This window comes from Sciurus vulgaris (genome assembly GCF_902686455.1).
Source record: "Sciurus vulgaris genome assembly, chromosome: 2".
Taxonomy (NCBI): Eukaryota; Metazoa; Chordata; class Mammalia; order Rodentia; family Sciuridae; genus Sciurus; species Sciurus vulgaris.
This window is the reverse complement of record NC_136462.1, coordinates 192,376,952-192,401,811: the sequence shown is the minus strand read 5'-3', so window position 1 is coordinate 192,401,811 and position 24,860 is coordinate 192,376,952. Positions and strand designations below refer to the sequence as shown.

Below are 24,860 nucleotides of genomic sequence, written 5' to 3'. Positions count from 1 at the left end.
GGCAGGCTCCGGCCTGGCTGGGGAAGCCTCCGGCCCCCGCTCCTGGGGGCTCCTGGGCAGGGCTGTGCCTCCCTGCAGCGTGGGAAGGACCTCGGGGGAAGGCCCTGCTGGGTCTCCCGCCTCCTGGCCTCTAGGCTGGGGGCGGCCTCAGGTCTCCCGGGTCTCCGCGCAGCCTGGGTTCTCTCTGCTCTTCAGTCTCCTTTTCTCTGTGCCGTTCCCCCTGTTCCTCTGATCTGGCTCGGGGATACTCACTCACAGGTCGGCCTGCTCTGAGGCTGGGCTGGCAGCCCTGGGGCCCTCAAGGCCCTGTCCGTGCTCGGGGACAGGACCGCCCTCCAGTGGGACTCCTTTGCAGCCCCATCAGCTCAGGGAGAAATGCTGCCCCTGGGGGAGGGGCATTCGGGGGGGTCCTCTTACCCAGGGGGCAGCGGGTGAGGGGTCCCCGGGTGTGCAGGGGGTGCTCTCGCCCAGCAAGGTGACCCTCCCCAGTGAGTAAGGGGTCTTCCAGCCTAATGGGGCTGACCTCCTGGCCAGACCCTTGTGGGAGGAGGTGACTCCTGATAGCTGAGCCACCAAGGGAGGGGCTTGGACTCAGAAAACCCACCGCATCTTCTTCCCGACCACCTAGGAGAGGCCAGTTCCCACTGTGGGTTGTTAAAGTTCTCATTTTCTAATGTCCCAGCTGTCCCTGTAGATACGAATAAGCAAAGCTTCCATTGGTGCTGGGACTGAGGGGGTCCTTGCGGACCTCAGAGGGATCTAGGTCAAGAGTCACTCCAGTCTGGCCTTTGACCCAGGCTCAGAGACAGGAAATGATTTGCCTGGCAAGAGCGGAAAATCCAGCAAAGCAGCCAGGTGTTTAGAACAAGCCACGTGACCCCAGCACCTGCTTCGTCTTCGCTCCCAGCATTGGCAGGGATGCCGGGAACCGTTGTGCACACGGGGTCTTCTGAGCGTCCACCTCCACGGGGCACCGCAGGAACCTGTCTCCCACTGTGTCTCCTTTGGTGGTGACTTTTTATTGAGACATAATTCACAGGTGTGACAGCCACTGTCCATGTGTCTGCTCCAGTGGCTTCTCCTGTGTCCACGAGGTTGGGTGGGCAACCGTACCACTAATGCCAGAGCATTCCAGTCACCCAGGAACAAACCCTGAACCCCTGGTGGTCTCCCCGACCCTGTGCCCTGCAAACCTGCCGTCTGTGGATTTGATTGACAAGTCAGGTGAGTGGAGCCGCCCAGGTCGTGGCCTCTTGTGCTGCTTCTCTCTATTAGCGTGATATTTTCATGTTTGGCGGGTGTCAGGATATTGCCCCTCCCGTGACTGCAGGGTGTTTCAGTGTATGAATTTACCCATTTGTTTATTGGTCAGAGCCACATGGACATTGGGGCTTCCACTGTCCGGCTGGTGTGAATGCGCTGCTCTGGATGTGCGCGTGTGGCCGTGTGAACGCGCTGCTCTGGATGTGCGCGTGTGGCCGTGTGAACGCGCTGCTCTGGATGTGCGCGTGTGGCCGTGTGAACGCGCTGCTCTGGATGTGCGCGTGTGGCCGTGTGAACGCGCTGCTCTGGATGTGCGCGTGTGGCCGTGTGAACGCGCTGCTCTGGATGTGCGCGTGTGGCCGTGTGAACGCGCTGCTCTGGATGTGCGCGTGTGGCCGTGTGAACGCGCTGCTCTGGATGTGCGCGTGTGGCCGTGTGAACGCGCTGCTCTGGATGTGCGCGTGTGGCCGTGTGAACGCGCTGCTCTGGATGTGCGCGTGTGGCCGTGTGAACGCGCTGCTCTGGATGTGCGCGTGTGGCCGTGTGAACGCGCTGCTCTGGATGTGCGCGTGTGGCCGTGTGAACGCGCTGCTCTGGATGTGCGCGTGTGGCTGTGTGAACGCGCTGCTCTGGATGTGCGTGTGGCTGTGTGCTCAGACCTAGGTTTCCTTTCACTGACTGCTCCTGGGTGCCCGTGTCCTCTGGGACGCACTGCGGTACAGATGAAGCTGAGGGACAGGAGCATGCGTGATTTGCCCGGATCCCGCGTGAGCAGACAGCAGAGCTCAGACCTGTGCCAGCCTGTCAGTCTGGGCCAGAACCCGTGACCCTGACCCCGTGCCCCCGTGGAACACTAGTGAGCGTCCTGGGTACAGGGGCAGCTGCTTCCAGCCCCAAGCTGGCTTCTCAGGCGGGGACCTGAGCCCAGCGTTGTTAGATCTCCTGTCCTTTAAAAGATGTTTTCCAATAGCCGGAAATGTGGACTTCTTGGTATGAAATCACTTGGTTTTTAGAAGTTGGCAACTGGGTCACATTTTTAACAAACAATTCACGGGCCAAACAAAACAAGTCTGTGGCCAAGCCTGGGGCTGCCAGCTCGCTCAGTCTGCCCCAGAGTGGCCTGCTGGGTGCTGCTGAGGACCTTGATGTCACGCACTTCTGTGCCCTGGGCACCCACCTTCCCTGGGGGCTCTGGCCACATCTGGGCCGGTGGAGTTGGACTCTGACCCCTCAGCAGCACGGGGCTTGCAGAGGGCCTGGGGAGGACTGGTCTTGGGTCTCTCCCGTCACCCCTTGGAGTCCTAAAATCATGGATGCTTGCGTAGGGTGCTCACTGTTCAGCTCCCACCAGCCGCGGGACCTCGGGGCAGGGGACAGGATCTCTGTGCCGCGGTGTCCCCGTGTCTCAGGCAGGAGTAATGGGGTCTCCCTGCAGGGTTGGTGTGCCTCCCATCGCACACTCACCCTCTCAACCTTCCCAGAAGGAAGTGCAGGAAGGGCCCCTGGGGGGTGTCCAGCCAGATGGCCAGGAAGCGCCAGGGACGTTTCCCAGATGACGGAGGGCTGCTGGGACAGGGCAGGGTGGGCGTGGAGCTGCCAGGACGCTGCTGGGGCTTCCGTGGACCTCCAGCTGTGGCTGCAGGGGAGGTAGTGGCCTCTCAGCGTGGAGCAGACCCTGCTTCCCGGGTGCGCGAGGCCCGCCCTCTCCTCCCTTCCCTCAGCATATAGTAGGCGCTCGTTTAACCCCCTCAGGGTCTGAGAGGAGCCTGAGAATGCGGAACGGGCACCACGGAGTCGAGCTGTCTGGAGAGGCCACCTGGACCCTGGAGCCTCACCTTGCAGACCCCAGGCGGGCTCCTTCCCACCGGGAGGGCTTTCGTCCCCTTTCCTCTCCTGCCTCCCTGCGGAACCCCTCGGGTCGTCCTGCCCGTCCTGGAGGACCCAGCATGGTGGGCGTGGTGTCAGCTGCCGTCTGTCACACTTGGGCTGCACCCTGCCCTGTCCCGAGCCTCCTGTGTCTGTCACGCGCTGGCCTTCCCGTGGCTGCCGAGGAGGTGTTCTTGTCTGTTCACGGATGAGGGGACGGGCACAGAGCTCACGCCTCATGCCCGGGTTGTGCAGCGAGGTCAGGCTGCGCCCGGGGCGAGCTGGCCGTGTGGCCCGGTCCTGGCCGCGCTCCTCCTGTCGCTGGCCCACTCTTCTCCTTCCCTCCCCATCTCTACCTCCTGCTTTCTCTCCTCCTCCTTTCCTGTCCGTCCGTCCATCCACGAATTGTCCCTCATTCTAGCATCAGTCTTGGGATCTGTATCACCTTCAAATACTTGTTTGTTTTTTAACTGAATTTGAACCCTTGGTAAAGCCTGGGTCTCAGCGTGATCTCTGAGAACAGTCGACATGATCGCCCCGGTTGTGAGAGTAAAGATGCAGATGGCCCCATGTGCTGCCCCAGCTAGCTGCCCAGCGCTGCAGGGCCAGAGGGCGCCCGGTGCAGGCTCCTGCCAGCCGCTCTCGCTGCAGCCGGGAAGATAAGAATGTGAGCAGCCACAGTGCCACCGGCCAGGCCCCAGGCTGCGTGGGCAGCCTGTGCTCAGACCCTGGAGGTCCCCAGAGATCCTTTTTGGCCCGAGGGTGACATTCCCGTCAGACCCCAAAGAGGTTGCTTCTTGGCATATCAGATATTTTTGATCAGCTCCTGGGGTGGCCGTGGGTGTCTGCCCTATGCCTGGGTGGTGGCTGATCTTGACCTTGTGCTGTCCCATCTGAGGGCGCTTGGGGCAGGAGGTAGGCAGGCACTGGAGTGAGTCACTTCAGACACTGGGTCACTTCAGACACAGCCAGTGCTAGGAGCCTCCAAAGCAGAGGTGTGGTGGATGGCATCAGCAGTGGCCTGGGGGTGACAAGCCAGCCAGCGTGGTCAGAGGAGGCCTCCAGAGAGGTCACCTTGTCACTGGGCTGTAGGAGGGAACAACCCTGCAGTTCTTTGGGCAAAACTAATGGCAAGTGCAAAGGTCCTGAGGTGCCAGGTGCACATACCTGTGGTCCCAGGTACTCAGGAACCAAGGTGGGAGGATTGCAGGTTTGAGGCCAGTTTTGAGCTCTGCACTTCAGGCCCTGGTCTCGAAATAAAACATAAAAAGGGCTTGAGAAGTGACTCAGTAGTGGCACCTCCTAGATTCAATCCCTGAACTGCAAAAAAGGGGAAAAAAATCAGGTTCAAGGTGGGCGTGAGGAGCAGTAAGGAGTAGGGAGGCGGATGCGGGGCGGGTGAGGGAGCGGGAGTGCCTGGTGCTTGGGAAGCAGGCCCTGGCCCAAGGGCAGGGGAGGACCATGAAGAAATGTTTTAAAGATCCCTCTGGTATGTGTGGACAAGGCAGAGGGCAGCAGGTGGAGGTCCAGGTGGAGAGGTTAGGTTGGTGGCTCTACAAGGTGGCGGCAGGGAAGGGAGCGGGGAGGCTGTTCCTGAGGGACTTGGATGTGGCCCAGGGACCCTGGGGCTGGTCGGCCGTGCCAGGAGAGGCTGGCCTCCAGCCTGGGCCAGGCCTCAGAGGGTGGCAGACTGTGGGCGGGGCTCCCCATGCCCCACCCATGCCCCACCTCCCTGTCCCCATCTCACCTGGATTCTGCCTACCTGGGGAGCCCTGGGTGAGACCTCCAGCTGTAGCAGAGCTTTTCCGGATTGTTCCATGGGGAGGATTCAGACAGGCCAGTCCCTGCCCTCCCTGGAGCTCCTCACTGGTCCTGCTGGGGCTGCCCTTGCTGTTTGTCTGCATGCGGACATCCTGGCTCCCTTTCCACTCCTGGACCAGTTGTCGTACTGACTGACCGACCCATGCACAGGGGAGGTGGAGCTTGGGGGTCCCGGCGTGGACTGAGAGATGGCCTACAGGTGCTGTGGTCTCCAGGTGGTGGAGCTGCCGCGTTGCCCCTGCGCATGTGTGTGTGTGTGTGTATGTTGGGGGAGAGCAAAAAAATAAACAAGTAAATATGTCGAGTGGCAGTTGGTGGTAAACATTAGATAAAAAGGGTGGGACTGGGACAGGCACACGGGGTGGCAGTGACTTGCTCTTTTGGAGTTGAGGAGACTGACTTCACAGAGAAAGTCACATTTGAGCAGAGATGCAGGAGCTGAGCTGGCATCCAGGAGGAAAGCATTGCAAGAAGAGGGGGCAGCAAGTGCAAAGGCCCTGGGGCAGGGTTGTGATGGTGTGAGGCTTGATGTGAAGGCCAGTGTGCTTGGAGCAGTGTTGTGGAGCAGCAAGTGAGGTCCAGGGTGACCTTGTGAGAACAATGGGCTTGATTTTCAGTGGGATGGAAGCCACTGGAACAGGTGGTGCAGTGGGGGGGCATGTCTGATTCATGACGAAGAGGATGACATGAAAGAGCCGCAGGGCCCTGGCTTCCTGAGGGCTGGAGCTGGGTGAACTGGGGAGGTCTAGGAGAGGGGCCTGCAGAGCCCTGTGTGATTCCCGGAAAGTGGCCGTGCACGGGCCGGCCTTGTTGGCGGCTGTGGGGACTGGCCGACAGCTTGGCCTTGCCGCTGGCAGGCTGCATGACCCTGTGTTTCCAGGAGGCCCTACTCTGTAGCATGGGGTGGTGGTGCTGCCCACCTCCTGGGGCATCGTGCCAGTGAGACGCCATCCAGAGCATGGCAGCCAGGCCACTGGCCCATGGCGAGCCCGCGGAAGCCCCAACACGACAGTGTCCTGGTCCTCGTCATCCAGAGGAGCCACGCGAAGCAGGGTGGGCTCCGCAGGCGGCCTGGCAGGGACGGTGGTGGAGGTGAGGAAGCGGGTGCTGGGTGCCTGTGGTCGGCCCTGCTCCAGGACACTGGGAGGACCCGTCCGCTCTGCATTGGTTAGTGAGGGGGTGGGTGTAGCCGGAGCCCCAGGTCCTAGCGTGAGCGTCGTCTCGACCCCCTGGGCTGCTGTAAGCGACTGAAGACCTGAACCCCGTTGACTGAAGAGCAGAGGGAGCGTTGTGGACGGCTCGCGGAGCCAGAGCACCAGCTTCAGGCACACGAGGATCCAGGGGTCGGCGCGCAAAGACCTGCCTTTGTCCGGTGCCCTGGGTGGTCAGGTGGCAGCACTGGGGTGCTGTACCCCAAAGGGAGAGAGAAGCTGGTGGAGAGGGCGAGATGCCTGCCGTCTTAGCCAGTGCCAGGGCTTCTGAGAGGCGCTTCCCTGTGAGGCCCCTCGGGCGGTGGGGGTCCACGCCGTCCTGCAGCTGAGGTTCCTGAAGAACACCCAGGGCTGCCTGTGACTCATCCTCAGATGAGTTCACTCTGCCCGGGTTACGTCACTTCCCCAGGCATCTGCCCTGCGTCCTGCAGGAGGCTCTGGGGACACTGCCCGCCTGTGCCCTGGGCAGCAAGTGCCGGCTCGACGGTGGAATGTCCTCAGCTTGCAGAGAACATCCCGGGCCTTGAGGCGCAGCGAGTGGATCACCCATTCGGGGTGGGCTTGTGTGCGTCCCCCCCACCCCCCGGCCCCGTGCCAGTGCTGGGTGCTGGTGCTGGGTTCTGGGTGCTCACCCGGCTTTTGGCAGTCTGCATGGGGGGCTCCTCGCCAGAGGCCGTTTCCTGTTATTTCTTCGCTTGGGCGTTTGTGACACCCCTAATTTTTAGGTTTCTTGAAAACAAAGAAAATACAGCCAACCGCAGCCGTATTTCCTGACTGAGGCATCTGGTGGCCACTTGTCATTTGTGATGTTTGGGGAAGAGAGTGTTTTGATCGTTTTTCAAAACTAGACTTTAAGAATGTGTCGTCGGTGTCCCTGGGTCAGGTTCTTTGTTCCTTCTCTTCTCGGAGCGTCTTGCAGCCAGACTTCTCAGGTTTCCGCGGGCCTCCTGTCTCCAGCCCTGTTCGGGGTTTCTGGCTTTGCAAGGCGGGTGGTTTCTCCATCGTGAGGAAACGGAGCGTCTCCTGTGGGCCAGCCTGGCCGGGCCGCTCGCTCCGTCCATGCCTGTGAGGAGTGCAGCATCCCATCAGCCAGTTCCCTCTTTTTTTTTTGAACTTCTTAAGAAAAGACCATTTATGATGCTTTGAGAGAACCAGTGGGCGGTTAGAAGCTGTTCTCGTGACCACGAGACGTGTGGCCCTGGGGTCCCAGAAGCAGGCCCAGTGTCAGGGCCAGTTTCCAGGGTGAAGAGAAAAGAAAGACCCTCCCGCTGTCCCCAGGGGGTGGGGCGGCGGGCACCCGTCGCCATGGTGACGGAGGAGGAGCTGGGAGTGTCCTCCCCCAGCTCCTTGGCAGTCTGGGCTGGGCACCTCTGGCCACCAGGGAGGCCCAGGGAATGGGGCCCTAGAGGGTCACTGCGTCCTGTGCTGAGGGCTCTGGGAGCTTCGAGGAGTGTTCAGGGGACCAGGGGCACAAGGTCAGGGGTCAGTGGCCAGAGCGTGGCCTCTGGCCTCCACCCCCACCGTCCTCTCCCTCTTCCCTCCAACCCATTTCCTCCCTCTCCTCTGTGTCCCTCTCCCACTGGAGACTCCTCTTCTTGGTCACATCTGGGGCCCAGGAACTGCGTCGGTGGGTGGATCCGGGAGGGAGCTGGTGGCCTCTAGGGACCGGTTTCAGATCTTGGTAGTCCTTGCTGTTTGTCCTCCAGGGTGTCCAGCCGCTTACCTGGCGCCTACTTACCTGGCGCCTGCCGTGTGGCCTGGGCAGGTCTGCCCTGCACCGCCGCCCTCCCCGGCGTGTCCTCCTGTCACCCCTCCCTCCTGTCTGCTGGGGGCGCTGTGCCTCCTGTCCCCGCCCTGAGCTGCCTGGCCCAGGCTCCGGCCTCAGCACCGTGGGACAGGCTTGGGCGTGTGTACGGGTGTTTTCTGCCGATGCCGCGATTAGAGTGCCGGGTGCACACGCTTCAGGAGGAAGGGGCCCTGAGGGGGCGGCCGCGGGTGCCCAGGGGCCCAGCTAGCCGGCGCACCGCTGTGGCCGCGGGGATGGTCACTTCCACAGGGCAGAGCAGCTTCTTGCCCTTCGTGAAGGGGGTTCTCCAGGGCAGAGGGCCCTCGGCCAGGTGGGCCCAGCAGCTGTGGGTCCGGGGCAGCCTCCCCATCTCGGGATGGCTGGCGCCAAGGCTGAGCTGCAGGAGGACAAGCCTGGCAGCATGGGGCCAGGGGACAGCCACGCGAGGCCTTGGCCTTGGAGAAAAATCCGGAGTCTGGACGTGGGTGGGACCTCTCCTCCATGGCCGCCTTGGGCGCCCTGGCAGTGCGGGCGCGTGGCGCTCAGTCCCATGGCGTGCGGAGCGCGTGACACTACACGGCTCTGGGCGCACCGTCGCCCCCGGGGCTGCCTCTGCCACGTGGTGGCTCCGGCTCCCGGCTGGGCTCCCGCAGGCCTGCTCTGTGGTGGCTATGGCGTCTCCGTGGGGACTTACCAGCCGGGCTCCTGGCCGGCTTCTCTTGGGTGCCCTCGACCCCCCGCCAGGGCTTGCTGGCCCGCTTCGGTGCCCCCGCCACCTTCCTCGATGTCACCAGCTGGCACCCTGTGAGGGCTTGCAGTTCCTCTGCGCCACTTGCTTTCACTTACCTTTTGTGGAGACGGCACTTTGAGGGCCTCCTCCATGACGTGGGCCATCACTCCAAAACATGACCCTCAGTGCATGGTCCCAGATGTCCACGCTCCCAAACCAAAGCCCCTCAAGATGAAAAATCTCAAAAATCCCTCATAACCAACGACCCAGAGGAGCCAAGACTCGGCGAAACCGAAAGCAGCCAGGAGGCGTCAGCTGCAGACGTCAGCTGCGGGTCCCTCCAGAACTGCAGTGAGGGACCCGCACGGGCCCAGGAGAGACCAGAGAGCAGGACAGGCCCCCATGCCCCTCGGCGCTGATCCTTGCCGAGGGCTGGAGGCACCCACTGGAGCAAAGACAGCCTCCTCAACAAATGGCACAGGGAACGCCAGGCACCCATAGGCAGAAGGAGCCTAGGCCCTCTTCTCTCCCTGGCACCCGAGTCCACGCCAAATGGATCAGAGGCCTAGGAAGGGGAAACCGCGCACCTCCCAGGAGAAAGCGCCGGGTCAGCACTCCAGCGTGGGGGCAAGATAGCACCGACCCAGCAGGACCCCGAAGCTCAAGCACCGTGTCGGGCGTGTGTTGGTCAGCGGGATGACGTCGAGTTGAGAAGCTTCTGCTCAGCAGAGGAAACCGAGTGTGAGGAGGGAACCCGCAGAGTGGGAGAAGGTCTTTGCCTGCTGCTTTTGTAACAGAGGGCTAATGCTAGGAAGTATGAGGAACTCAGACCCAACACCAGCACCCAAGCAACCCGAGGAACGAACGGCAGACGAACTGAACAGACGCCACTCGAAAGATCAAGTGCAGACGGCCAACAAGTCTGTGTGAGGAACTGGGGAGATTCACAGCAGAGCTCCGCTCCGATCCCACCTGCTCCGTCAGGACGGCGTCATCAAGGGTGCAGCCAGCAGCCAGCGCTGGAGGGCACGTCCAGGAAGAGGATCGCTCTGCGCCGGCGGGATTGTGAACAGCCACCACGGAGGCCTCTGCGGAGGCTCCTCGAAAGACGCGGCCTGGAAGCACCGTGTGGCCCGGCTGCGCCGCTCCTCAGAGCTTATCCTGAAGAACGAAGTCATGTGACGGGGATGGCGCACACCCATGCGGACAGCAGCAGGGCTCACAAGAGCCCAGCGAGGGAGCCGCCCGTGTCCTCGGCAGCGGGTGGAGAAGGAAGCGTGGAACCCGCGCAGCCACGCAGAGGAATGAAGTCACGTCATCTGCAGGAAAGCGGGTGGGACTGGAGACACTACGTTAAGCTCAGTGAGCCGACTCGGAAGGTCAAGGGTCGTGTGCCATCCCTCCTATGTGGAAGCTGGAGAGGAGAAAGGAAGGGTGGGGCGGGTCTCAGGAAGCTCAAAGGGAGACGGCGAGGAAAGGGACTGGGTGGGAGGGGAGGGAAGGGAAGCCCTGGGGAACAGCTCCCCTAAATGATGCTGGTGCATCGCGTGCGCGTGCAGATGGCAAGGGCACGGCCCTCAGTGTGTGCAGCTGTGAGGCACCAGCAGAAAACGTGAACAGAAGAGTCACCCTCTTGAGTCCTGGGAGCTCCGGCCCCAGGACACGCCTCCCTGTGGGAGGAGAGGCTCCCAGGAGGGGCAGGGAGCCGGACTCCAGGGAAGGGTCGGGCGTTTGGTCCACTCAGCGTAGCTGGGGTTCCTGAGCCGGGTGCCTCATGCCCTGTGCCAGCAGCTGCAGCCTCCGGGGGCTCTCACGGAGACCACGCGCCCGGCGCCCTTACCTCCAGGCCAGAGTGGCAGCGCCACGCCCAGGTGTCTCCTGCCTGCCCATGTTTACCCCCCCATTGGTCAGTAACTCCCGGCTCTCTTGGCGAGTGTCTTTTAATTCATCGAAGCGACTGGAACTTGGTCAGCTGGAAGGAGCGGGGGCAGCCATTGCTAAGCTGGAGTCTGGTGGTCGCACACTGTGGCCAAAGTACACTTCCGAACGTGTTGCCAAATGCGTTGGGCGGAATGGACAAAACCAACAACACACTTCATTCGTGACATCTTGAAATCGTTCTCGGAAACCCCGTCACACTGAATTCCAGATCTGTCCTTAGGGTTTGGGGGTTCACCTGAGGTCCACTCTCTTCTGCAAAGCCCACCCCATTTCCAAACCAGCATTCATGAAGTGCTTTGCTTTTCTCCAATCATTAAGGCAAAAGTGAGCTGGTAAGTTCTAGAATTTTCAAAACCAGCTGGGGCATGAATTGATCGTATTTGATAAAAAAAGGTGTAGACGGTTTTCAAAGTGCCGTCTGTGGGCTCCGTGGAAGATTGGGGCGGCTCAGAGGTGCCTTCATTGGTCCACACGCAGACCCCTAACCCTGTGGCACTGGGCGTGTTTTGCCCTGGAGGAAGCTCTGCAGCCCCAGGAGCCCGTCAGCCAAGAGGGCATGGACACGAAGCAGGTGGCACGGGGAGGGGTGGTGACGGGATTGGGGCAGCTACCCTGCCTGCAGGTGACCCCTCCCAGCCCCCAGCCGTTTTCCCAGGGGCTTTTCAGTTTGTGGGCATCCAGGTTTCAGAATTTGGACTTCAGGGAAGCGTCGGGATTTTGATCTTTGTGATTTGGGGGTGTTCAGCGTTGGGTCTTTGGGGATCACGATTGCACTCTGGGGGAGGTGGTGAGCAGGGTGGGCTGTGTGGGGACACCTCCGGGTGACGTCAGAAGTGGCTGGCCAGGGCTGGGGAGATAGCTCAGTCGGTAGAGTGCTTGCCTTAAAAGCACAGGGCCCTGGGTTTGATCCCCAGCACCAAAAAAAAAAAAAAAAACCACAAAAGAAGTGGCCGGCCTGTTTTGAGGGCGGCGACCTTTCCCTTGTGGGACTTGATGAGGGACAGGGACGTTGCGGAGCGGAGGTCTTCTCACTCCTGGAAGTGGCAGCGCACAGCGAAGACCTGCCGGGACTGTGGGCCCTGGCCCTTTGCCTGCACGGTGGTTGGCCCACCCTTGCCACCCCCCGCCCTGCGGTTGGGCGAGCCCGGCTCCCCCAGGGATGGACCCCTTTAATTCTCTGCGGTCCCACGAGTGCAGCATGCACCGTCCTCCCCACTGGCCTTCACGCTCGTGGCCACTGCCACCGTGCCCTTGCCCCCTGGATGTCCAGTGACACCTCAGACTGAGCAGGGGCCAGGCCTGGGTCCTGGTTCTCCGGCTCCTCCCGCTCCATCCGTCCACTGGCCCAGTGGGTCCCTCTCTGGCCTGTTTCTGCGTCTGCTGGGAGATCATTGTCCTGCCTCAGCCCTGCGGTCCTGGCTGCCCTCCCCGCGCCCCCTACTCAACAGGCCGCAGCGCCCGCCACACGCCCGAGCTTGTTCTGTGCTGCTGTTGACTTTGTGGAGCAGCCGTCCCCTGCCGTCCCCAGGCTGGCCTGAGGGGAGACCCTTCCTGCCGACCCCTGCTTGCACGCATCTCCATTGTGTTTTCCCTTCTTCCTTCTCTTTCCTCTGAGTATCGCCTTCTGTACTGGCAGCACGCGGTGTTCCGGGCTCAGCTGTGCTTTCTGTGTCCCCCCCGAGAGCCATCCAGGCCTCCAGGACCTAGTCTTTTTTCTGGGGGAGGGTATGGTGAGACCACGCTCTGGACGCCCCTGGAGATGCACCGTGCGCAGCAGTTCATGCACGTAGTCACAGCTGTGTTGCGTCTAGGTATCTGTATGTTTTATTTAAAAACCTTAGTGTCCAGTGCTGGCGGTGCCACGCCTCAGAGGCTGTGGGAGGGTCAGGTGCGGTGGCGGCCCGTAGAACACCGCTCCCCGGCCCCAGCCCGCCTTGCCCTGCGTGGCGTCTGTGAACACTGTCTTCCCACGCCCCCTCCAGAGCCGAGGCCGCGGCATCGAGGAGCGCAACACCCACCCAGGGCCAGTGCTGGGGGTGGGCCCGGCCTGTGGTCCTGCAAGCTGGACTCTGGGATCCCAGAACCTGCCGGGTGTCCTAAGGGCCTGTGAGTCATGCTGCTTCAGAGAGGAGCCTGGGAACCCACCCCTAAAGTGGTGCTGGGGCTCTGGGTCCCAGCTGCTGGTTGCCATGGAGCCCAGCTGCCATCCCATCATGCTGTTGCTAGGCAGACATCTGGTTGCCAGGCACCACCTCCTTGGACACCTTGGTTCCCAGAGAGCCTGTTTGGGGCTGCCCGAGGGGGCTGGGTCCCTGGGGGCTGCAGTGTCTGTTACTGGGTCGTGGGATCGGGGAGGCTAGTGGGTGGAGCAGCCTGAGGCTGGGGTCTGAGTTCCTTCTTGTGCCCCTTCCCCCCGTGGCTGGGCAGGATTCGCATCTCCATTTTACAGATGGGGACAAATATGGCTCAGTGGGGAAGAGGGGAGGGTGGGTCCTGGTCCTGGTACTGCCCTGGGCAGGACTGCCCCAGCCGGACTCTGCTCCCTCCCCACCCAGCTCAGGAGAGCCCCTTCTCCCGCGGGCGGCCTGCCTCTGCCGTCCCTTCTGCTCCTGCACCACCTTGTCCAGTCCTTCTCGCTGCCTGCCCCGCCCCTGCCATGGTGCTGGCCTCTGCTGCTGCCCACTGCCAGCCTGGCTCCCGGGCTCACTCTCCTGCTCCGTCTCAGCTGCCCCTGGTTGAGGCCTTCCCTGGCCCCTGCGGCACATGGCACCTGTGTCCCCACCCCTTCTCTGTCGGTCCTGCTGATTTTCTTCAGGTTGCTCACCCAACACGTTTTGTTTTGCTGCTGACCCCGCACCGTCCCTGGAGTCCTCTGGAGTGGACTCTCCTTCCAGTTCTTCCCCCAGGGCCTGCGCGGGAGCTGGCGGGGCATGGGCTCTGGGGCCCGCTCACAGCCCTGCATCTTTTGGCAGAGGGCCGCGGCCACTCCGCACAACCACTGCCCTGAGCTCAGCCTCCCTGTGGAAAAACACCCGCGGGGCAGCTGGAGGCCGTGCATGTCCACCCCATTCCCGCTCTGGACCTCTGGAAAATCCCCGCAGCGCTGCTGTGGTGCTGGCCAGGGCAGCCAGGAGTGGGGCCAGGGAGGCCGGGGCTGGCCTGTGGTTCAAGCCCGTGGGGCCACGCTGCCCTGTGAGGCTTCAGCCTCCCACAGAACAGCCTCTCATGGGGCTGGGGAGGCAGATGGCACCGCTCCCCACCCCTGAAGCTGTCTGTGCAGCCCATTGTGGGGAAGAGGCCTGGCCTGCCCGCACAGCAAGAAAGGTGTGGGTCTGGGATCTGATCCCAGCCCTGTGCAGCCCCAGAGCTCGGGACCTTGGAACCAGACTTGGACTTGGGTCCCACTGGGTGCAAAGTCAGGACGATGTGAGGAGCACGCAGAGGCAGCAGCTCTCACCCTAGCCCCCTGCTCCTGTGGCCGCCTCCAGGCAGCCTGCCCTGAGTGCGCCTTCCCTGTGCCTTGTCCAGGTCTCTCCAGCGCTCAGGTGGTCTTGGGAAGGGTCGCTGGCTGAGGGTCTGTCTCCCGGGCCGCTGACCGGCCTAAGGGTAGAGACTCAAAAGTGTCCCGGATGGAGGGCTCCCTCTACCCTCATCCAAACCACGGCCTTCCCGTCTCAGTCAAAGTGACGTCTGTCTCCAGTGTTGCTGGCAGAACCAGGCGTTGCCCCATTTCTCCCCGGCCCCCCAACCCCATCTGCAGATCCCGCAGGCTTGCCTTCAGGGGACTTGAGCATCTGGCCACTTTTCCACCCCACCAGCCCACCTGGGGTCCACTCAGTTCCACTTCCACACAGCCAGAAGGCTCTGTTAGAACCAAGTCACACCCTGCCCTGCCCGAGCTCTGTGGCTCTCGCCTCACCCAGGGGCAGGCAGAGGCCCCACGGGGCCCACATGGGCTTCACTTGGGGCTCCTGGTTGGCTCTTCGGTCTCTGTTCTTCCACCTACCTCTGGTGCCCTCTGATTCAGCCGTTTCCTCGCTGCTCATCCCCTCTGGCCTCTGAGCTTTTGCATGTGCTGTTCCCTCTGCCTGGAACGGTGTCCCTACTTGTCTGCATGGTTTGTGCCCCACTTCACTAGGTCTCAGCCACCATGCCACCTCTGCCAGAAGTGTGTGTAGAGAGAGTGAAGACACAAAGGCTCCACCCCAAGGAAGCTTTTCGCCTCTGCACAACATTGCCGTGCATTGTGTGGTTAGTGGGTCAGTGTGGGGCACGCGCAGGCCAGTGGGAGGACCAGCCCAGCCAGGGGTGGCTGTGGTAGGACAAGCCTGAACTTGGTGTTGTCAGGGATGTGTCCTGAGCACACTGCCCACCGGCCTGGGCTGGTGAGTGCCCTCTGGACTTCCTGTGTCCATCTTCATGGTGGCCCTGGGCAGGTGCCACCTTGCCCATCTTGCAGATGAGTAAAACTGAGGTCCGTGAGGCTGGCGACTTGCTGGTGGCTGCTTACCAGGTAGCCTGTTGGCTTTTCCAGACAGCTGCTCTGGGTGGTGACCGGGCAGCCCCCTCCTGGCCTGCACCGCCGCCTCTTCCTCCGCTGACTCGACATGGTTTCCGTGCTGTCGACATGCGGGCTGGGGCCGACTTCCTTTCCAGCTCGATGTGGTGGGGGTTCTGCAGAGAGAAGGAGGAACTGGGGCGTTCCCCCTGCGCCCGTCTGTGTCCTGCGGCTGGTGGTTGGGGCACTCTGGGACACCGGGGTGCATCCTGGGGCGTCGCCTCTCCCCCGAGGGACCTGTGGACTCTGGCCTTCATCTGGTCCTTCACCCTCTGCTGCACTTCTGAGGTCTTGACCCCGGCCCCCTGGGCAGGGGCATCTCTCCCACCCAAGGAGTCTGCGTGGCCAGGTGCGCGTCACTGAAGCCACAGTGGCAAGGTCACATCTCATTGCCAGGAGCGGCTGCTGCCGTAGGGTGTGGGCTGAGACCCCTCCCATCCCGTGCTGGGCCGTGCCCGGGCCACACAAGAGGCGGCCCTGCTTTCTGGAACCAGTTTTCTTCAGCGGTGTGGTCGGACACATCATTTTTGTAGGAGAGTCGGGTGCCAGTGACAGCAACAAAGATGCAGGTGACAGTAGCCACCAGCACCCCTGCCGAGCGTGCAGCCTGCTGGCTTTCCACCTCACCCCACAGGCCGCTGTGGGTGCTGCAGATCTGCGCTCACGTTGGCGAAGAGCTTTGGACAGTGCGCGGCACTGGCGGCTCCTGGGCGGCACCAGCCCTGGGCAGTTTGCGCCCGGCCTCAGCTTCCTCCTCCTGCCACCCGAGGCACAGACTTGGTACCTTTGGCATGATTTTAGGGCAGTAAATTGGTTCCATCCCATGGCAGAAATGGTTAGCGAGACTGGTCCTCTGGACACCTGGGATCCCACTTCCGAAATTGATCCTAAAAAGAATGCGATGCTCAGGGGGAGACCCCAGATGCTTGATGTGCCAGGGTGTCTCGGGAGCCCTGTGGACCAGTGCCCCAAACTGGAAGCCCCGGAGGTCCTGCAGTGGGGAAACACCCTTTTCCTCAGACTCTGCGGGCCAGTGGAAGGTGACATGCCAAGTCACACGCAGGCGTGCCTGCAGGCCATGCAGGACGGACCAGCACGGGAACAGGGCATCGTGGAACGTGTTTGCTGGTTTTCTCACGGGCACAGGGTTAATGAGATCGGGTTCCACTGCCACCCCCTAGACCAGGGCCCCACTGGCCACCGGCGTGGGGCAGCCCCCGACAGTGCAGACCCAGGCTCCTCCCTACCCCCCTGAACTAGACTGAGCCTCCGAGGCTCAGGCCGAGACCTGTGTTTTCACGGGGTGTCCAGGTGGTCCTAGCGGAGAGGTCATGCATCAGGTGACCCCGAGGGGCTTTAAGACTGAGGGCTGGCGGCCAAGGCCTCCTGTCTCCCTTCTGCTTATCGGTCAAGAACAAGCTGTCCCTAGCTACCTGCTGCATCCCCAACGCTCTGGGTTTCCTTGAGCTCTTTCAAAATGGCGGCTCCTGGGCCTTCCCAGGCCTCTGGAGTCAGACTGGACTTTCCTGGCACACCTCCTGGGCACAGGTGTTTCCTGAAAGATCCCCAACTGATTCTTATGCCCACCTCTTGGACATCAGACCTGCTCACCTAGGGATGGCTTTTAGAACCACATCTGTCATGGAGTTTTTTAAATTGTAAAGGTGACACATGTTCATAGCAGAAAATGGAAAGGATGCAGACCACTGTAAGGAAGTCAGGCCCGTGGAAAACTGCAACTCGCCGCCCTGGGCCTGCACCTGATGTGCTGAGCACCTGCTGTGCACCAGGTGTTGGGGACACAGCAGAAGACAGGCAGGACCCTTTCCTCATCCCGTGCACAGTGAAGACAGGTAGTGAAGATCAAATAAAAACTGTGTTGTTGGCAGGTGGTGAGTGCTTTGGGGAAAAATGTAGCAGCGGGGGGCGGGCTTAGGTGCAGGGAAGACCCCTCCTCGGGGCCTCACTGAGGAGCTGATGTCTGAGCAAGACTTGAACATGTCGTGTGGCTTCCTGGTAATGGGTGGGGGAGAAGCTGCGCAGAGTCCGGTGGCAGGTGGCCCTGCCAGGTGGGAGGAGGTGAGGGACAGGGAGCTCAGGTGGGGGCGAGGCCAGGCAGGGCTGTGCAGGCTGTGATACCAAGTGTGCTTTATTCTGACAGTGGCAGCCGCTGCTGGGGTTTTAAGCCGGGCAGTGACACACAGCGACTTTGCTTTTGCTGTTTGGGGCATGTCCCCACCTGGCTGCCCTGGGGCTCCTGGACTTGCCCATCAGCAACCGCAGTGAGTGCTGGTGAAGTCCTTGTGCCTGCGGTGGGCAGGGGGCCCCTTCAGCACCGGGGAGGGTCCCCTCGGTCTTCAAGGCCCCTCCCAGCCCCGGGCCTGCTCTGCCCACCCTGCACCAATGCCCGGCCATGGCCTGCTGGCTTCGGGGCGAGGCAAGTGCTGGTCCCTGCGAAGCCTCGGCCTGGAGGGTTTGTGGCTGCAGTGGGTCCCAGGAGCCAGGGGCCAGGCTGGGGAGGGAAGGGTGGGGGGCCTGCCCAGCTGGGGGCCACGCTGGCCACAGGCCTCTGCCGGAGCTGCCCGCCTGCGGGCAGGTGGGTGAGCCACAGTGGATGGGGACGGTCCTTTACTGATCATAGCTTTATCAAAAAAAAAGTTTTTTTGTAGTGATTTCCATTGTAGTGTAGTCCATACAGTTGGGGGAGCCCCCAGGGGGCATTGCCCCAGGTGAGGCCCCAGGCTGTGCCCGGCCCCGACCTCTGACCTCTGGCCACTGTCATGGAGCGGAGCCAGGGCCACGCAGATGGGCGCTGTGGGCGGGAGCTTCTCCTGCCTGCCTTGGTCTTCTTCAGCACCCGTACCTGCCCGCCCCCAGGTCTCCGGAGACCGCCAGCCAGACAGGCCCGCCACCTGTGCTGCTGGCGCCTGGGATGCAGCAAGCGCCATGCGGATGTTCAGATAGGACCCGGCTCTCGGGCCTTGGGCAGGGCGGGTGGCCACCTCTGGGCTGTCCTGTGCTGCCCTGTGCTGAGGGGTGGGAGCTGGCTGGGTGGTCCTGGGAAGGGACAGCAGCCGTGTGGCAGGAGCCAGCGAGGCCTGCGGTCTTGGGGAGGCCAGGCCAGTGCAGTGTGGTCAGTGCCTGGAGGGAGCATCCTTGGTCATGAAGCCCCCGAGAGATGGGTGGTGGGCGGTGTCGGGCAGGAAAGTGCTGAGGCTGCCCGGCTAGCGGCTCGTCCTCCGAGGGGTGAGGGGCACCTCTGTGTTATGCAGGGAAGCAGGGCCAGGGCTGCGTGCTCCCTGCTGGGGGCAGGGGCTTGACAGTGGGGTCGTCACCCCCCGTGGCTCTGTGTCACCCCTTCAGGGCCCTTACTCAGGGAGGCTTCTAGGTGCCCCCTGGTGACCTCTGCCCCTGGCCCCGGTCAGGTGCCCTGGGAAGGGACCGTGGCAGGGCCGGTTGTCCCTGCCCTGTTGGTGGGCAGAGTGGGGACACACCCCCAGAGCTGGGCCTAGGGGCCCCCTTGTCAGACACCCCTCCTTTTGCAGAAGAGGGGCAGAGGGTGGAGCATGAGCGGCTTCCTAGGGGCCGTGTGTGGAACCAGGGCAGAAGGCCCTGCTGTGCAGCCGGGGAAACTGAGGCCAGGGAGGAGGTGCTCACCCCAGACGCCAGCTGTGTGCGGCGGGGCTGGCGGTCCACCCCGGGCTCCTGGCGCAGCTCCAGCTCTCCGTCCCTCCCCTCCCCCTGCCCTCCCCTCCCCCCATGTCATCAGCGGGTAGGGCCCCCACCCCCACCCCGGAGCTCTGGGGCAGCTGTGGGCAAGAGTGTGAATGAAGAGTCCATCCCTGGCTGAGCCACGGGTGACCGTGACCGTAGGTGGGGGAGACAGGCTGCCATCCCACAAGTCAAGGTCAAGTTACAGTCTTGTGGGGGTGGGGAGGGGGTGGGCGCTGCAGGCCCTCTGCCCGTCAGTCCACCTGTCCGTCCATCCTGGGCCTTGGTGGGCCTGGGAGGGCAGGGGCGGTGTCCAGCTCTAAGGGCAGCCTGGCAGGGGAGGCAGCAGCACCCACCGTGGAGCCCGAGGCGCCGGCCGCAGCACCTTGGGGTGGGTGCTGCGCTAGGTCCTGCTGTCCTTCTGGGTATTTCGGAGCAGCCGGAGCCTCAGATGGGCTGCGACCAGGCACTGGGTGACCAGAGCTTTGTACGGGTCCCAGGAGCGTCCTGGCGTTGGGCTCCCTGTCCTCCCTGCCCAGGGGGCCCGGTCTCGCCACAGTTTTGACTCTGCGCTCCGACCGCCCTCCCTGCAGAGGGGACCTTGAGCGGTGACTCCACCCTCGGGGCCTCTATCCTGCCTGGGACGGGGACCCAGCAGTCCCCTCCTCTGCACCCTGGCAGTGGCATGCAGCAAGCCGTGTCCTCACTCTGTCCTGAGCGTCTTGTCCTGTCCTCGTCCCTGCTCACCAAGGGCTGTCCACGCCCGGGCTCAGGGAAGCAGCGGCTGGGAGGGCGAAGGCTGCCTCCTTCGGATGACGACGACTTCACCTCCCGTCCTGGTGCTTGTTGCTGGCAGAGCCGCTGGGAGCAGGCAGGCGGGCATGTCCGCCATTGTGGGCGCATCTCTCCTGACAGCCAGGACGCTGGGCCGGCTGTGGCAGGTGTGGAGGGCACGGGCTGCCTCTCACTCAGGCCTGGGCAGTGCGTCACTCTCCGTGGCTGCCGTGACAGATCGCCACCAACCCAGCGTCTTTAAACAACTCAGATTTAGTATCTTAGTTCTGGAGGTCAGAAGTTGGTGTTGGGACTTGTGGGGCTGAGATCAAGCTGCTGGCGGGGCTGGTGCTCCCGAGTCTCTGGGGAAGAACCCGCTGCCTCACCTCGCCAGCTGCGGGAGGCGCCCACGTTCCCCGGGCCTCCGTCTCCGCCCAAGCCAGCAGCCTGGCGTCTTCTGACTCTGACCCTCCCTCTTCTTATTTAGAAGGTTCTTGTGATGACCTTGGGCCCACCTGGGTAATCCAGGAGAACCTCCCCACTTCACGATGGTCACCTAACTATGTCTGCACCGCCCCTCCGTAAGGGGACACGTTGGCAGACTTTGTGGATCAGCGTGTGGGCATCTGCGGGGCTTCCTTGCCCACCACTCAGCTTACCGCAGTGGTCCAAGCTCCTGGGCCTCTCAAGCAGTCCACAGACTCTGCCACTTTCCTGCAAGGTCTCCTCCTTCTCCTGGGCCCAGAAGGCCAGGTCTGTGCTGGACTCTGGGGTCAAAGGTACCTGCCCTTGTGCAGCTGAGGGGAGATGATGCTAATGATGTGGCCCCACCGTGAGTGGGAAGTGAGGAGGAGATTCCGGAAGCCGAGTGCACAGGACTGGGCCAGAGTGGACAAGGCAGAAGGCCAGTGCCTGGACTCTGTTGGCCTAGAGGTCAGATCCCAGAAGTGTGCACTCAGGGTGTCCACTGAGAACCTGTGTCTCCTTTTCTGCAAAGGGAGTGGGGCTCTCTGGGATGAGGCAGTGGGGAGCTTTTTCAGTCTGAGACCCAGGCTGCAGCTGGTCCAGAGGGCACCCTTTGCTTGGCAGGCCTGCTGCTAACCAGGATCCCCTCCCCGGCCTGCACGGGGAAAAAGAACCCAAGGGAACCCCATGCTGCTATGCAGCTACTGGCCTGTCCTGTCCCTGTCCCGTCCCCCCAGAGCCACTATTTTTATATTCTCTCACTTTTGTGCATTGTTTTCTGGCTCTGCAAACATAATCCTTTGCAGGCCGTGGGGCACCAAGGGGACACCACAAGCCACCAGCCCAGGGACAATTGTTTGGGGAGATTGAAAAAAAAAAAAAAAAAACCTCTGGACGAGGAAAAACAAAACCTCTTGAAAGTCATTGTCTTCAGATGTCAAGTGTCAGCCCCTGGAGAGGAGACCACATTCCAGCCATTGTCCTGCCAGACTGGGGGGCCGCCAGCCAGCCCTCTGCATCCTGGGCTGGTGACTGGCCCCCTTTGTCCTGGAGTTCTGGCGGGAAATACACCCAAAGTGGGGCCTTCCCAGCCCGTCTGGTCACCTCAGGCCTCTACTCCCGCCCGCCTGCAGGCCTGGACAGTGCCGGGGTGCAGGGGCGCTGAGAGCCACCCAAGCTGCGGCTCCTCCCTCCTGCGACACCTGGTTTTGCCCTGCGGCCCGGGGTTGCCCAGTGTCCAGGGATTTTAGCCAAGTCAGTGGCCGCCATCGCCACCATCCAGAAGCGACTCCAGACCCATCAGTGGCGCCTCCTCACTTCCTGGAGAAGCTGCTGGGGACACCAGCCGGCCCATGGGTTCCAGTGTGGCCCCGGTACTTGGCTTGCTCCTTTTCCTGACTGTGCCCAGAAGAGGCGAGTTTGCCCCCAGGGGACATGGGGCAGTGCCTGGAGGCATTTTTGGCTGTCAAACCAGAGGGAGGAGGGTGTCCTGGTGTCCAGTTGGTAGACGCCAGGGAGACATAGACCAGCCCTCACAGCAGAGGATCATCTGCTCTGAGGTCAAGGCCCCAAGGTTGGGAAGCCCTGTCTCATGCCACTCTGATGAGCCTGTTCTTGAGGACTGAAAAGAAACAGAACCCAGGCGTCCCCAGGGGTGGGGAGAAGTCCGGTCTGCACAGGCTGGATCTGAGGAAAACAGGCTAAGGTGCAGCTGATAAGAGTGAGCCGGGAAAGATCTGTGCTCCATTAGTGATGCCTACCCTGCTGAGGGTGTGGGCGGAAGGGGCAGGCATCGATTCCTCCAGGCCTGTGTTGGCCTCATGCTCAGACCCCTCCAGGTCTAGCCGGGAGGTGGGTGAGCAGCTGCGCTGGGCTGGAGAACGGGAGCTTGCCTTTGGCGAGGGTGGGTGCTGCCTCTGCTTCAGCCATCTGTAACCTTGTGGGCATGTAAGGCCCCTGTGTCACTTTTTTTCAAAAGCAGCTGGGAATTGGAATCCTAAGGAAGTCTGATTCTCAGACCTGACTGGAATTTTCTCAGCATCCTCTGCAGGTCAGCCCACACAGGCCAGGTGGGGTAGCCCTGGTGTGCAGGGCGACACACGCATAGCGCAGACTTTTGTGGAACGAGTGGTGGGCCCAGCCCTGGGGTGCAGGCCTGTGAGGAAGCGCGTTCACTTCCCCTCTGTAGCCTCCTCTGCGGCCTCCTCTGTGGCCTCCTTTGCCTCCCTTGCATCAGGCTGTTCAGAGCAGGTTGTAGCAACTGGGTCTTTGCTTCAGCTTCCTCTGTGGTGAGGGTGGGGTGGGCCTGAGCAGACACTGGGCGTCCTTTAGGGGGCCCAGAAGTGGAGCTGGGCTAGAGGTGGTCTGCGCAGGTGGTTGGTCAGTTACTCACTTTTATTGAGAGCGCAGTCCTACATTCTGGGACAGCACAGTGACCTAGACAGACAAACATGACTGCCTTCCTGGAGGTGACGCTAGGTGGGCTTGGTGGACAACAGAGTGGTAAATGAACCAGGTACGTCAGAGCCAAGGAAACGATGTGCATGACCGAGGACAGGACACCCGGGGCAGGGGCAGGTGACACAGAGGACTGACGGGGAGGGCTGACTGTGCCTCAGGGCCTTTGCACTGGTGGTGCCCCAGTGGGCTGCTGGGTCACCTCCATCCTGTCTTATCAGGTGCCTGCTTCTTCGCCAGGCTTTCTCTGACCGTCCTCATCCTGGGAGTGCTCACCGCGGGCTCTGACCCTGAGCAGCAGTGTCTCCTTTGGCGGTCGCTATACCTCCCTGGTCCAGCGCCTGCACTTCCTCCGGGAAGGCTTGGTGCACAGAGCCTGCACTGTCTCGCTCAAACCTCAGCAGCCACCCCCTTTCTAGAAGAGGAAGTCGACCGGAGAAGCTGGCTCCTTGCTGGGGTCACGTGGTTGGCAGTGCATCGCGGGCGGGGTGCGGGTGTGCTGGGGAGTGGCATGGCCGCCCTGCCGTGAGGGGTGGGGACGCTGCTGGTCGTGCGGGAGTCCCCGCGAGAGCGTTTTCTGCGGGCGTGCGGGACAGGCTTCCTCAGCAGGCTCCTCCGCTGGGCTGGGCACCCGCGGGCAGAGCAGCCGCTGCGCTTTCCTGAGCACTTGCTGTGCGCTAGCCTGTTCGGTCCCGCCCTGGGCTTTGGGGTTGAGCTCCCCTGTGGCCTGTGCTCGCCTCGCCCGTGTCCAGGGGAACCGAGCTGCCGCGGAGCTGGCCTTCAGGCCTGGGACTCAGTGCTTCATTTCGGCCTCACGGGGCCTGCGGCGCTCGGATTGCCCATCCCTGTCCACGGAGGCCAGGGTCGTGCCACCCACTGGTCTGGGTCACAGCAGGGATAGCAGGGGCAGGGAACTGCTTCCCGAGGGCACGTGACGCCCGGCGTGGGGGTGCAGTTGGGTGGGCGAGCGTCAGCCTACTGCTGTCCCGACACCACAGAAACAGGACCCCTGGTGCCTGCCTGGCATTGGAGAAGGGGCGCGAGGCTTCCAGAAGTGTCAGAGCAGAATTCCGGATGTCCGCGGAGAACCCTGGACATCCCAGGGAGACGCCTCCGTGTCTGCACCTGGCGTGCCTCCTGGTGCAGGCTGGCTGAGCCTGCTGGCGCTGCCACTGGGCTGCCCGTCCTGGTGGCCTGGGCTCCTCGGGTGCGTGGTGTGCTGCTCCAGCACTGCTCGCCTGGACCCTGGCCACAGGCGCACGCTGGGGCCCGGGTCCTTGGGACAGACCCCTGCCTGCCTTTGTCCTTGCTGTTGTCTGGGGCCTCCTCCTTGCCCGTCCCCTGGCCCTCTCGGGTTTCGCCATATGTCTGGTGAGGTCACCAGCTGAGACGGGGGTGTCCTTGGGGGCAGCCGGGCCGCGTCCCTGGAAGATCAGGTTGCCAGCGTTGGTCTCAGAGTGGCTTCAAGGCCTCTGTCACCCGTTTTTTTTCTGATCTCCAGGGAAAGATTTATCCTCCCAGGTCTGTGGCCGTGGGTTCCAGACAGATGGCAGGTCCCCCGGGTCCCCACGGGCAGCTGCCCCGTTCAGAAGGCTGATGTGGTCTGTGGCCCAGTTGCTTGCGATGTGTGTCGGGTGGGCACTTGCTGCTGGGCCGGGTGGCCTGGGTTCAGCGCAGCGCTGCCTCTTGGCGCTGTGTCTTTGGGTCAGCTCTTTCCTGGGCCGGCCTAGTCCCCTGCTCTGTAAAGTGGGCACTGCTGTGCGAGCTCCTCTTTCCCCGAGCTAAGGATCGAAGCCTGCAGAGGGCAGCCTGTGCACAGCATGCACTGTGGTCCCAGCCACTCAGGAGGCTGAGCCGGGAGGATTGCTGGAGCCCAGGAATTGGAGGCTGGCCTGGGCCACACAGTGAGACCTTGCCTTAAGAAAACCAAAGCACTCAGAGGTGCTCCTGGTACCTGGTGAAGGCCCAGCGTGTCAGGTACGACAGTCAGTAGTCAGAAAACGCAGGGGTGGCGGCTCCCCCTGTCCTGTGCCGCTAACTCCTGAAGCCTCCTGCCGCCTCCCTTCCTCAGCAAACCCATCTTTCCTGAGCACCTGCTGTGTGCCAGGCCCTGGAGGGCTGTGGATGAGGCCGTCCCCTGGGCCAGGGGAGCACTCCGACCGGCAGTCGAGTCTGCCTGGGTTTGTGGACAAGAGCAGCCGGCTGCGGTGTCGGCTGTGAAGGGGTCGAGGGAGGTGCCAGTGTGGGGGGTGGCCGAACTCTCCTTCATGGGGCCCT

The 24,860-nt window shown here is 62.5% G+C and overlaps 1 protein-coding gene across 1 annotated transcript in view; it reads left to right on the top strand.

The window, feature by feature from the left end:
* Positions 1 to 24,860, top strand: part of PREX1 (phosphatidylinositol-3,4,5-trisphosphate dependent Rac exchange factor 1) — a 145,399-nt gene that overhangs the window by 26,191 nt on the left and 94,348 nt on the right. The gene's annotated exons all lie outside the window — the stretch shown is intronic.